Source organism: Entelurus aequoreus, linkage group LG21 (genome assembly GCF_033978785.1).
Source record: "Entelurus aequoreus isolate RoL-2023_Sb linkage group LG21, RoL_Eaeq_v1.1, whole genome shotgun sequence".
Lineage (NCBI taxonomy): Eukaryota > Metazoa > Chordata > Actinopteri > Syngnathiformes > Syngnathidae > Entelurus > Entelurus aequoreus.
The window spans coordinates 15,735,326-15,748,927 of NC_084751.1; the positions used below are offsets into that span (position 1 = coordinate 15,735,326).

Consider the following 13,602-nt stretch of genomic DNA (forward strand, 5'->3'; position numbering starts at 1 on the left):
GGCATCAAATTACAAATGAGCTAGATTTTGCAAAAAATAGCAAAGTTTTACAGTTCAAACATTAAGTATCTATTCAATTGAATATAGGTTGAAAAGGATTTGCAAATCATTGTATTCTGTTTTTATTTACGATTTACACCAGTGTTTTTCAACCTTTTTTGAGCCAAGGCGCATTTTTTTCATTGAAAAAATCCGGAGGCACACCACCAGCAGAAATCATTAAAAAACGAAACTCAGTTGACAGTAAAAATTTGTTGTCACAATTGTTGGATATGACTTAAAACCATAAACAAGCATGCATCACTATAGCTCTTGTCTCAAAGTAGGTGTACTGTCACAAACTGTCACATCACGCCATGACTTATTTTGAGTTTTTTGCTGTTTTCCTGTATGTAGTGTTTTAGTTCTTGTCTTGCGCTCCTATTTTGGTGACTTTTTCTCTTTTTTTGGTATTTTACTGTAGCAGTTTCATGTCTTCCTTTGAGCGATATTTCCCGCATCTACTTTGATTTAGCAATCAAGAATATTACAGTTGTTTTTATCCTTCTTTGTGGGGACATTGTTGAGTGTCATGTCATGTTCGGATGTACATTGTGGATGCTGTCTTTGCTCCACAGTAAGTCTTTGCTGTCGTCCAGCATTCTGTTTTTGTTTACTTTGTAGGCAGTTCAGCTTTAGTTTCGTTCTGCATAGCCTTCCCTAAGCTTCAATGCCTTTTCTAGGGGGCACTCACCGTTTGTTTATTTTTGGTTTAAGCATTAGACACCTTTTTACCTGCACGCTGTCTCTTGCTGTTTCCGACATCGACAAAGCAATTAGCTATCAGCTGCCACCTACTGGTAAGGAAGAGTATTACATGGTTACTCTGCCGACACTCAACAACAACACATAATTTGCAAACTATAATTACTGGTTTGCAAAAAATATTTTTAACCCAAATAGGTGAAATTAGATAATTTCCCACGGCACACCAGACTGTATCTCACGGCACACTACACGCAACGTGCCAACTTCACTGGTTTTAGGTTTTGGATTTTGTATATAATTAATTATATTTAATTGCCTTATTTGTACTTTTATACTGTCGTTTTGTAAAATATGCACCTGTATTTTTTGTGTTGTTTTTTTCATCAATATAATAAAAAATATAATGATTTTAAAATTTATTTTCGGAGAAGTAGTGAATGGTGGGCACGACAACCAAATGGAGGGAAATGCATCAGAAGATGATTTTCAAAAATTTTGCAATTAATTTGTACATTTTGTTTAACTTTTCTTTTTTACAGAACACAAGAAGCAACTCTTTCAAAAGTAAATTTTACTTTTTTAAAGACGTAAAATAAAAATATTTATATATTGAAAAAAGTTCCAACTATTGTGGGATCACACTGCTCAGCCTTCCTGGGTAGGTCTATTCAGATGTACTGGAGAGGAGACTACGTCGGATAGAACCTTGGATTCAGGAGGAGCAGTGTGGTTTTTGTCCTGGTCGTGGAACTGTGGACCAGCTCGATACGCTACACTCTCGGCAGGGTCGTTGAGGGTGCATGGGAGTTTGCCCAACCAGTCTACATGAGTTTTGTCGACTTGGGAAGTCCTGTGGAGAGTACTCAGAGAGTATTGGGTATCGGACCACCTGATTGTGGCGGTCTGCTTCCTGTATGATCGTGTCAGAGCTTGGTCCACAATGCTGGCAGAAAGTCGGACCCGTTTCCAGTGAGGGTTGGACTCCGCCAGGGCTGCCCTTTGTCACGGATTCTGTACATACCGGTAACTTTTATGGACAGAATTTCTCGGTGCAGTCAGGGCGTTGAGGGGATCCGGTTTGGTGGCTGTAGAATTAGGTCTCTGCTTTTTGCAGATAATGTGGTCCTGATGGCTTCATCTGGCCAGGACCTTGCGCTCTCATTGGATTGGTTTGCAGCCGAGTGTAAAGCGACTGGGATGAGAATCATCACTTCCAAGTCCGAGTCCATGGTTCTCGCCGGGAAAAGGGTGGAGTGCCATCTCCGGGTTGGGGAAGAGATATTTCCCCAAGTGGAGGAGTTAAGTACCTCGGGGTCTTGTTCACGAGTGAGGGAAGAGTGGATTGTGAGATTGACAGGTGGATCGGTGCGGCGTCTGCAGTGATGCGGACAGTGTATCGAGCCGTCATGGTGAAGAAAGAGCTGAGCCGAAAAGCAAAGCTCTCAATTTACCGGTCGATCTATTTTCCCATCCTCACCTGTGGTCCTGAGCTTTGGGGTTGTGACCAAAAGGACAAGATCACGGGTACAAGCAGCCAAAATAAGTTTCCTCCGTCGGGCTGCGGGGCTCTCCCTTAGAGATAGGGTGAGAAGCTCTGTCATTCGGGAGGAGCTCAAAGTAAAGCCGCTGCTCATCCACATCGAGAGAAGCCAGATGAGTTGGTTCGGGCATTTGGTCAGGATGCCCCCTGAATGCCTCTCTGGAGGTGTTTAGAACATGTCCGATCGGTTGGAGACCACGGGGAAGACCCAGGACACGGTGGAGAGACTGTCTCCCAGCTGACATGGGAACATCTCGGGATCCCAAGGGAAGAGCTGGACGAAGTAGCTGGGGAGAGGGAAATCTGAGCTTATCTGCTTAGGCTGCTGTCCCCGCGACACCACTTTGGATAAGCGGAAGAAGATGAATAGATAGATGGATTTAATCCATTTTTTTTATGTTTTATTGGGTGTGTATTTATCCTTGCAAAGTACATTTCTGAAAAGTAGCAATGTTTTTTAATTTTTTATTTTAAATAAGTACAAACCGCGTTTCCATATGAGTTGGGAAATTGTGTTAGATGTAAATATAAACGGAATACAATGATTTGCAAATCATTTTCAACCCACATTCAGTTGAATATGCTACAAAGACAACATATTTGATGTTCAAACTGATAAAAAAAAAATGTTTTGCAAATATTTATTAACTTTAGAATTTGATGCCAGCAACATGTGACAAAGAAGTTAGGAAAGGTGGCAATAAATACTGATAAAGTTGAGGAATGCTCATCAAACACTTATTTGGAACATCCCACAGGTGAACAGGCAAATTGGGAACAGGTGGGTGTCATGATTGGGTATAAAAGTAGATTCCATGAAATGCTCAGTCATTCATAAACAAGGATGGGGCGAGGGTCACCACTTTGTCAACAAATGCGTGAGCAAATTGTTGAACAGTTAGAAAAACCTTTCTCAACCAGCTATTGCAAGGAATTTAGGGATTTCACCATCTATGGTCCGTAATATCATCAAAGGGTTCAGAGAATCTGGAGAAATCACTGCAGGTAAGCAGCTAAGCCCGTGACCTTCGATCCCTCAGGCTGTACTGCATCAACAAGTGACATCAGTGTGTAAAGGATATCACCACATGGGCTCAGGAACACTTCAGAAAACCACTGTCACTAAATACAGTTTGTCGCTACATCTGTAAGTGCAAGTTAAAACTCTCCTATGCAAAGCGAAAGCCATTTATCAACAACATCCAGAAACGCCGCCGGCTTCTCTGGGCCCGAGATCATCTAAGATGGACTGATGCAAAGTGGAAAAGTGTTCTGTGGTCTGACGAGTCCACATTTCAAATTGTTTTTGGAAATATTCGACATCTTGTCATCCGGACCAAAGGGGAAGTGAACCATCCAGACTGTTATCGACGCAAAGTTCAAAAGCCAGCATCTGTGATGGTATGGGGGTGTATTAGTGCCCAAGGCATGGGTAACTTACACATCTGTGAAGGCACCATTAAGGCTGAAAGGCACATACAGGTTTTGGAACAACATATGCTGCCATCTAAGCGCCGTCTTTTTCATGGACGCCCCTGCTTATTTCAGCAAGACAATGCCAAGCCACATTCAGCACGTGTTACAACAGCCTGGCTTCGTAAAAAAAGAGTGCGGGTACTTTCCTGGCCCGACTGCACTCCAGACCTGTCTCCCATCGAAAATGTGTGGCGCATTATGAAGCGTAAAATACGACAGCGGAGACCCCGAACTGTTGAACGACTGAAGCTCTAAATAAAACAAGAATGGGAAAGAATTCCACTTTCAAAGCTTCAACAATTGGTTTCCTCAGTTCCCAATCGTTTATTGAGTATTGTTAAAAGAAAAGGTGATGTAACACAGTGGTGAACATGCCCTTTTCAACTACTTTGGCACGTGTTGCAGCCATGAAATTCTAATTATTATTTGCAAAAAATAAATACAATTTATGAGTTTGAACATCAAATATCTTGTCTTTGTATTGCTTTCAATTGAATATGGGTTGAAAAGGATTTGCAAATCATTGTATTCCGTTTATATTTACATCTAACACAATTTCCCAACTCGTATCAGAATCAGAATCAGAATAGTTGTATTGCAATTGTTTGAGAACAGGTTCACAAACTAGGAATTTTTCTTGGTGCAATCGTGCAACATAAAACAGTTTGTATATATGTATATATGTGTGTATGTATTATGTATATATGTGTGTATATATATATATACATATATATATATATATGTATATATATATATGTATATATATATATGTATATAAATCAATGTTATATAGCCCTCAATCACGAGTGTCTCAAAGGGCTGCACAAGCCACAATGACATGCATATGCATAAATATATATGCAAATACAGTATATATGCATATATACAGGTATATGCATATATATGTGTAGTGTATATATATATATGTGTATATATATGTACAGTATATGTATATATAGGTATGAATATGTATATATGTATGTATGAATATTTATATATGTATGTACGTGTATATATATATATATATATATAGAAATGCATATATATGCATATCTATATATATATATAAATGTATATATATGCATATATATGCATATCTATATTTGACCTTAAAACACTTAAATATCCATCAACTTCATCCTTTGACATAAAGTTTACATTTGTTTTATGTTTTATGCCCTTTTTTTTGTCAAAGAAATCCCTTTTTTATGGCTAAAACACAAAATATGAACATTGTCCTTCCAAAAATGTTCACAATGGAATATCTAATGAAAAGTAATTGGAGCCCAAAATAGGTAAGTAATTCATAACAATATTGCTTTTGGTTCATTATCGTTTTTGAGCAGTGACAGTTTTAAAAAATTCCGTCTATAGCTCTCGCCGTCTCGGGGATCCAAAAGTGTCCCTCCCATTTATAAAGGTGTTAAAAATAAGTCAAATATTAATACACGTATATATTTTTTTACTTTTAACGCTTCAATCTCTAGGTCAACTTCAGATCCATTTATTCCATTATAAGTCGTTATTTATTTCTGTTTTGTCATGACGTATGGCATTTTTGCGTTGTTTTACTTATATGACAAACACACAAAATATGCCATATTTTCCCCAAAACATGTTTCAAAGTGGAATATTTGATGTGAAGTAATTGGAGCCTTCAATAATTTATACCAACATTTATTTTAAATAAGTATTATATTTTGAGCAATGACAGTTAAAAACTGCCTGCATGGCAGCTTTGTGTTATTAGTTATTGCAACATTTCGTTGTTACATTACACCTGTTTGCTTTTTATGTAGTTTTTTTGTATTGTATTTTTTAAATGTACCGCAAGCCGTAAAAAAATCGCTGCGGGGCGCACTTTAGACATTATTGGTGTATAGCTCATATTTTGCTCCACTTGTAGTTACTTAAATTGACCAAAGAGGACGCTCGTCATTCCACAGTGTTGACGTCCTCGGATGACGTCAGACGCAGAGAGCGCAGCAGAGGCAGCCTCCTCACTGGTTGTCTTCATTCTCAGGCCGGGTAACAGCCCAGTAACAAGTCCCCGATCGGTGGAACCTACGAAGATTGGGCTTCACAATCCCCATCCATCCTTCCCGTCGACAACGTTTCACGGACATTAACCCCTGCCGTTATCCGAAGGCACAAACACACGTTGAAACGGTAAGTTATGGACGTCGTCGGCGGTGTCCGTCTTCCCTCTTCTTGCTCGGTTTTTATTGTTGCTTTGTTCTTTTGGCAGCAGCCATTTTTAATCGCCTTGTTGGTTGTGGCTGTCTTCGCCCCCTTATTCCGAAAACCTAACCGGGATGTTATTAAGTCACTTTAACGGTGTCCAAACATATACTTTTTATGTAAATGTTGTCTTTTTTGCCGTGGCAAACACACACAAGGGGTGTTGTTAATGCCCCCGGCCCGTCTAGCTTGTACGTTCTCAAGGCATTCGTTTCCACTGCTATTTTCCTCAACAAACTGTGTAAACGGGCAGTTTGCTGGCTTATTTAGACTCTTTTATACGTTTTGTGTTGTTATTTATCCACGTGTGTTGACTAATTCAAATTGTGTTAACGGCACAACAAGTAATGCTTGGATGTTTACATAGCTATTTTCCATTAGCTGCCCAAGCTAGCATAGCTTCGGCTTACGGTGCACACTTAAATCGCTTAATTTTCTACCATAAACGAAACTAGTGCACATTTGCAGGCTTTTCTATCTTTGCATTGCAATAATCGCGTGATTGTATGTGTTATTCTTTAAAACACCCATCATGGTGGAGTTTACATGCGCTAGCATTAGCCAAAACGTCACTGGGAGACCTTCGATCAGTTATTTTGTTGATTTGATATAACTGCATTATTTTTCACTTGCTACTTTATTTTGATGATAATTTATAATGGAGGTGAGGTTAAAAATAAAGGTATATAAGTGTGTGTATGTGTGACAGCAGCTAGGTGGCTGTCATCACATTAGCTTCCATGTGTGATGTCATAATGCCGTTACATGTTGTTAAAATGATGTTGCAAAGAATGGTTTATTTGTGTTAAATGTTGTCTAGATTTTCAGGTTAAATGTTTGTGGGTTTGTCATGGACTGTTTTGACAACATTGCATTCGGTGAACATTAAGCTAACATTTACTTATACTGTAGGTTTTTTAATATTTTTACTAGAGATGTCCGATAATGGCTTTTTTTGCCGAAATTGTCCAACTCTTAATTACCGATTACGATATCAACCGATATATACAGTCGTGGAATTAACACATTATTATGCCTCATTTTGTTGTGATGCCCCGTTGGATGCATTAAACAATGTAACAAGGTTTTCCTAAATAAATCAACTCAAGTTATGGAAAAAAATGCCAACATGGCACTGCCATATTTATTATTCAAGTCACAAAGTGCATTATTTTTTTCAACATGCCTCAAAACAGCAGCTTGGAGTTTGGGACATGCTTTCCCTGATGTGGGCGGGGTTGAGGTGGGGGGTGGAACGGGGGTGTATATTGTTGCGTCCCGGAAGAGTTAGTGCTGCAAGGGGTTCTGGGTATTTGTTCTGTTGTGTTTATGTTGTGTTACGGTGCGGATGTTCTCCCGAAATGTGTTTGTCATTCTTGTTTGGTGTGGGTTCACAGTGTGGCGCATATTTGTAACAGTGTTAAAGTTGTTTATACGGCGTGTTACCTGTATGGCTGTTGACCAAGTATGCCTTGCATTCACTTGTGTGTGTGTGTGAAAAGCCGTAGATATTATGTGATTGGGCCGGCACGCAAAGGCAGTGCCTTTAAGGCACGCCCCCAATATTGTTGTCTGGTTGGAAATCGGGAGAAATTCTGGAGAATGGTTGCCCCGGGAGATTTTCGGGAGGGTTGGCAAGTATGACTGGGAGACGCAACTGCTCTGTACTTCTCCCTACGTCCGTGTACCACTCCGTACAGTGGTGTTTTAAAAAATCATAAATTTTACTTTTTGAAACTGATATTGATAATTTCCGATATTACATTTTAAAGCATTTATCTCTAATTTTTACATTTATACACTTGTCTTGCTTTTTCTAAATGCTACGATTGATCCATTTCAAATAAAAGACTAACATTAATTTTACACCTGTCGATAGTTAGGGCTGCACAATTTTGAGAAAAAAAGTTGATATGCGATGTTTCACTCAAATTGGGATTCGATTTGCGATATTTACATTTTATACATAAAAACGTGAAAATAAGTGAAGGAATACATATTATTTTTAGACTGTCAATCAACATATTCTTGTCTCAAGGTGCCACACATTAGAACATTATGTAATGGTTTACTGGGTTCCAGGTTCAATCCCCGCTTCCGCCATCCTAGTCACTGCTGTTGTGTCCTTGGGCAAGACACTTTACCCACCTGCTCCCAGTCCCACCCTGACTGGTTTAAATGTAACTTAGATATTGGGTTTCACTATGTAAAAGCGCTTTGAGTCACTAGAGAAGAGCGCTATATAAATATATTTCACTTCACTTATACATTTGGCTTTCTTCAGACAGACTCTGTGCTTTTGTCTACATCATGCTCTAAAACTGAATAAATAACCATGACAAACTATACAGTGTTTGTAATGTAATCATAATACATAATAATGCAACTATCTATTTAAAAGAATATACATTTATTTCTCATCACCGTATAATGGTTAACCATTGCACTGTAATTGGAAGGTAAATAGCTGTTATCCTAAATAAATAATCAAACAAAAAATAAAATGAACTCATTTCTGTAAGCAAAAGTTCAACTTTAATAAATATTGAATATCTTAGAAGGGAACTGCACTTTTTTTTGGAATTTCTCTCACTCCTTGTGAGAGACAAGAAGGCAAAAGTGTTTTTTTTGCAGTCTCACATGTAAAAATCGTCTCGTTCTAGGTGGCTAGCAATGCAGCTAATGGGAGCAATCAATTTCCCCTCTAAATCACTTCACTTCGGGGACGTTTTTCCGGTTTATTTTGGGTAAGCACTTATGTCGAAATAGCTTTGCTCCAAGTTCCACATTTACAGCGTCAAAGTCACGCCGGCTTCGGTCTGCTCCAACTTTTCATCCTACCTTTGTGCTCGCTTCTAGAAGTAGCGGTTCATCCTCCGTATATTAAAGGGAAACTTCGGTTTTTTTCAACCTGGGCCCTGTTTTCATAATTTTTTCTGTATATGTGAGTGCTGGATAAAACATTTTTTGAGGTCGCGCCAGTATTGAGCAGGGCAGGCAGCCTCCAGCCCAGCTAACGCTCGTACACAGGGCAACTGGCTCTCGTCAAAATTCGGCCTATAAACATGCATTTTTTTCACACTGACAGGCTCAGATAGTTACAATGAGTGTCCGACAACATACTAGAAAGGAGAAATTAACGTATGTCTCTACCTTTAGCTGGAGATCGCTGTTTGTTGTGAGCTGTGTCCAAATCTCACCACGCTACAAATCTCGTTCCGAAATCTCGCGATAACTCGCGACAAAACACCGGTGGAAAAACAGTTACCTGACTGAGGTGAAGAGAGACGACCGAAGTGATTTTGTATTGGACTAAGTTCATGGATTACTTCGGTAATCCAACAGAAAATCACTTCAGTCATCTCTCTTCACCTCAGTCAGGTAACTGTTTTTCCACCGGTGTTTTGTCGCGAGTTATCGCGAGATTTCGGAACGAGATTTGTAGCGTGGTGAGATTTGGACACAGCTCACAACAAACAGCGATCTCCAGCTAAAGGTAGAGACATACGTTAATTTCTCCTTTCTAGTATGTTGTCGGACACTCATTGTAACTATCTGAGCCTGTCAGTGTGAAAAAAATGCATGTTTATAGGCCGAATTTTGACGAGAGCCAGTTGCCCTGTGTACGAGCGTTAGCTGGGCTGGAGGCTGCCTGCCCTGCTCAATACTGGCGCGACCTCAAAAAATGTTTTATCCAGCACTCACATATACAGAAAAAATTATGAAAACAGGGCCCAGGTTGAAAAAAACCGAAGTTTCCCTTTAAGCTTCAAAGCGATAAGGTTGTGAATCCTCATTTGTCCAAAAATAGTAGTTTTCGTTGTTTTACCAAGTCTGCAATGTTTAGAAAACACTCGTGTTTGTTTCCGGAAGTAGGAACACACATTTGTTGCCGGAAGTCGGAAGTGTGCTGGTAATACGGTAAATATCGTACATATCATGTTATGAGCGTGTCTGTTACTACATTTTATATGAACTTGCAGTGTGTATATGAAACATTGACGGTGGGTTTTGTAGGATACAACTCCCATTATCCGCTTCTTCCAAGCTTTTTTTATTCTTTATAATCTTAAAAAAGACATGTTTTTGTCTTTCATAATGATTGTGAATGATAAGCACAATTCCCCCCCCAAAAATTGCAGTTCCCCTTTTTAAAATGCGTTTTTTTCCAGTAGGACATTCTTTTTGTTTATTGCCATCATGTGATCAGAGCATTCTCACTCGTTTGTCCGTGTTGATGGGCTCATATTGCCCAACCAATTTGAAGCTGAAATATTACCACAACAGGACATTTGGCATTGGAATCATATATTTTTATTTCTCATTTTCTAATTGTTGTTACTTTGCGGCACTAGGCTCTCTGTGCTTCTTGTCTGTGTGAAGCTGGCGCCCGCTCTCTGCCAACCGAGACAAAGATTGACTGAAAAGAGGGCTTACTGTGTTCAGTTAATTCTACTGGTAAATAAACACGCTCAGGTGCTAAAAGCTATGTACAGAGTGAGATGTATTTCTCCCTCTTTTAAAGTGAGAAACAAACAAACATGATGTTCGTCAATTCTGATTGGCGAACATGTGCCGGCGGAGAAAAAAAAACCCTCAGCCTCTTGACACTGCTTTGGGTATTTTGCTGACAGAAAAATGGGTCAAAATAAAGGAAGGTGGTTCCTAGCATCGAAATGTAATGTATACTTCCTGACTACTAGCCTGTTGGATGTCATGGTTATCATACATCAGCATTATAGAGTCTGGTTCAGTCATACCCTGAGGTGTCTCTGTAATTAAGGTCCATGCGGTTGGCAATGCTGATGTGGCGTCTTAACACTGAAGGACTATTGTGCAGGTGCAACATATTACAGCAACTAGCAGAGGCTAATAATTTTTCTGTTTTCATTGTCTGCTTTTGTCCTAAAACTTGTTAAACTAGTGATCTTTTTTTCTAAAATGGTTACATCTAAACGGTATGAACATTTAATGTGCGGATGTAACTACATTAAAATGTCATATCACGGTTATTGCAACCAAAATTATCACAGTTATTATTATTGTGGTATTGTTGTGTGCTCAAATAGTACTTATACACATACTAAAATCTTTTGAACAATTTATTTTGTTTTTAAAATAAATAGACACACTGTTATAATGATCACTATTTTGCAAGTTTTGTGTTTGTTATGCTTCACTGCTAGAGTTTTAGTCTTGTATTTTTTTCTGTTTTAATGGCTATGCTTTTAATGTTTTAAAAATGGTTTGTACCGTAGCATTTATTCAAATTAAAAGTGCATAAAAAGTCAAATCGATTATTTATTATTTTTAGCTAGCGTTGTGGCGCCCTACTATGTCCAGTGGCCTTTGAACGCCCCGTAAAAACACCTCTGTCTCATATTATTCTGAGTTTAGAACAATCACTCTGTTCTAAAGAGCACAGCCTGTCGGTTCAATATGCACAATTGAATAGCTTGTTGCTTAGACCAGTGTTTCTCAACCTTTTTTGAGCCAAGGCACATTTTTTGCGTTGAAAAAATCCGGAGGCACACCACTAGCAGAAATCATTAAAAACGAAACTCAGTTGACAGTAAAAAGTTGTCGCAATTGTTGGATATGACTTTAAACCATAAACCAAGCATCACTATAGCTCTTGTGTCAAAGTAGGTGTACTGTCACGCCCTGTCACATCACGCCCTGTAGCAGTTTCATGTCTTCCTTTGAGCGATATTTCCCGCATCTACTTTGGTTTTTATCCTTCTTTGTGGGGACATTGTCATGTCCTGTTTGGATGTACGTTGTGGACGCCATCTTTGCTCCACAGTAAGTCTTTGCTGTCGTCCAGGATTCTGTTTTTGTTTACTTTGTAGCCAGTTCAGTTTTAGTTTTCTTCTGCATAGCCTTCCCGAAGCTTCAATGCCTTTTCTTAGGGGCACTTGCTTTTTGTTTATTTTTTGTTTAAGCATTAAATACCTTTTTACCTGCACGCTGCCTCCCGCTGTTTCCGACATCTACAAAGCAATTAGCTACCGGCCGCCACCTACTGATATGGAAGAGTATTACACGGTTACTCTGCCGAGCTCTAGACAGCACAGACACTCAACAACAACACATAATTTGCAGACTAGAATTACTGGTATGCAAAAAATATTTTTTACCCCAAATAGGTGAAATTAGATCATCTCCCACGGCACACCAGATTGTATCTCACGGCACACTAGTGTGCCGCGGCACAGTGGTTGAGAAACACTGGCTCAGACAGTAATGTTTATATAAGTTTAGATTAGGGTATGTAGTTTTTTAAATGGGGAAATATGTTAATGTCTCCTGTTTTCATGTTAGCGTTCAAGCTAGCGGGTTGGCACCAGTCAGTCCGTGAGTTTATCAAAGTGTTGCCATCATTTAAAATGTTTTAGATCATTTTTTAATTTAAGACTGTAATATTGCATTAGGGATGAGCGATAAGGCCTAAACTCTATCGCGTTATACCTGTATATCGCAGCCTCCTACGATAATTAAGATACATATCACAGTATATTACTTCGTTTGTACTGTGGTACCTTAACTTGGGGAAATAAGATCTGAACACAAGAGTATTTTATTTTGTAAGTGATACAGATAATTTATTTTGTCTTCGTGCATGATGTCTTGTCCCGCACAATCACATTTTTGCAAAATGAATCTGCCATGCCGCGGCGACCGTCTAAAATAGAAGCTCTGCTTATATTTAGTCCAAGCTTGCAGAATGGTGCAGGTGTAAACTGTCACATTGACAGGAATGGAAGCATAGCGACGGAGACGTTTAGTAGCCGTTACACATCTCTTTAGAAATCTGGGGTTAGGCTACACACAGTGTAACAGTAAATATGATTAAATTATCTACAAACCGCTTGATAAAAACATCTGAACTGAAGCTCCATATTTCAGTGAGCGTCATCACAATTGTCTTTGGCTTTTTTGTCACCCTTTTTCTGAGAAAAGCACGATCATCCAGACAGATTCTAAGATAGGAGTGTTCCAATACTTTATCCTGTCGTTATAAGCGCTAACACAGACAAACTATTCACAGCGGCTCCACGATCACTAGCGTGTGTGTCAATGTTTACATCGAGTGGTAAGGTGCTTCCTTTGCTCGTGAAAGTTTATTGTAGTTTGCTGTGACTTTGACAGCCAATTTAGAACTGTAAATGGTGAATACAACATGAAAAGAGGCTTGGTTCCACTCCCTTTTCTTCACGGGGATTATGAGGCATTTTGCATCGAAACGGAAATATAACGAGATTCTATCAGTCGGCATCCCAATGACAGCAGACCTTGTACAGTAAGTGATGTTTTATTATGTTTGTTGGCTCTCATTAAGTCTGCAGTGAGTTATAATCAGTGATGTTTGGGAAAAAAGCGAACATTGTGATGCATTTATAAAATATACAAAATATTAAATGTTATAAATGTCATTACTACATTACATATATACTTACACCATGTAATAAAACACTAATGGAGGTGTTTGGATGTTTTTTAAGGACTTTTATAGGCAGAATAGAGTGACTCCCATAGGTTCTATTGTAAGCGGACTTACGATTGCATTTTTTTAATGTTTAGAATGCATTAAAAAT

The 13,602-nt window shown here is 38.9% G+C and overlaps 1 protein-coding gene across 8 annotated transcripts in view; it reads left to right on the forward strand.

The window, feature by feature from the left end:
- The first annotated feature begins 5,718 nt into the window (after positions 1–5,718).
- Positions 5,719–13,602, forward strand: part of prrc2b (proline-rich coiled-coil 2B) — a 46,146-nt gene continuing 38,262 nt past the window's right edge. For all 8 annotated transcript variants that reach the window (XM_062031066.1, XM_062031071.1, XM_062031070.1 and 5 more), the window contains exon 1: positions 5,719–5,932. The gene's annotated coding sequence lies outside the window, so the exon portion shown is untranslated. The remainder of the gene's footprint in view (positions 5,933–13,602) is intronic.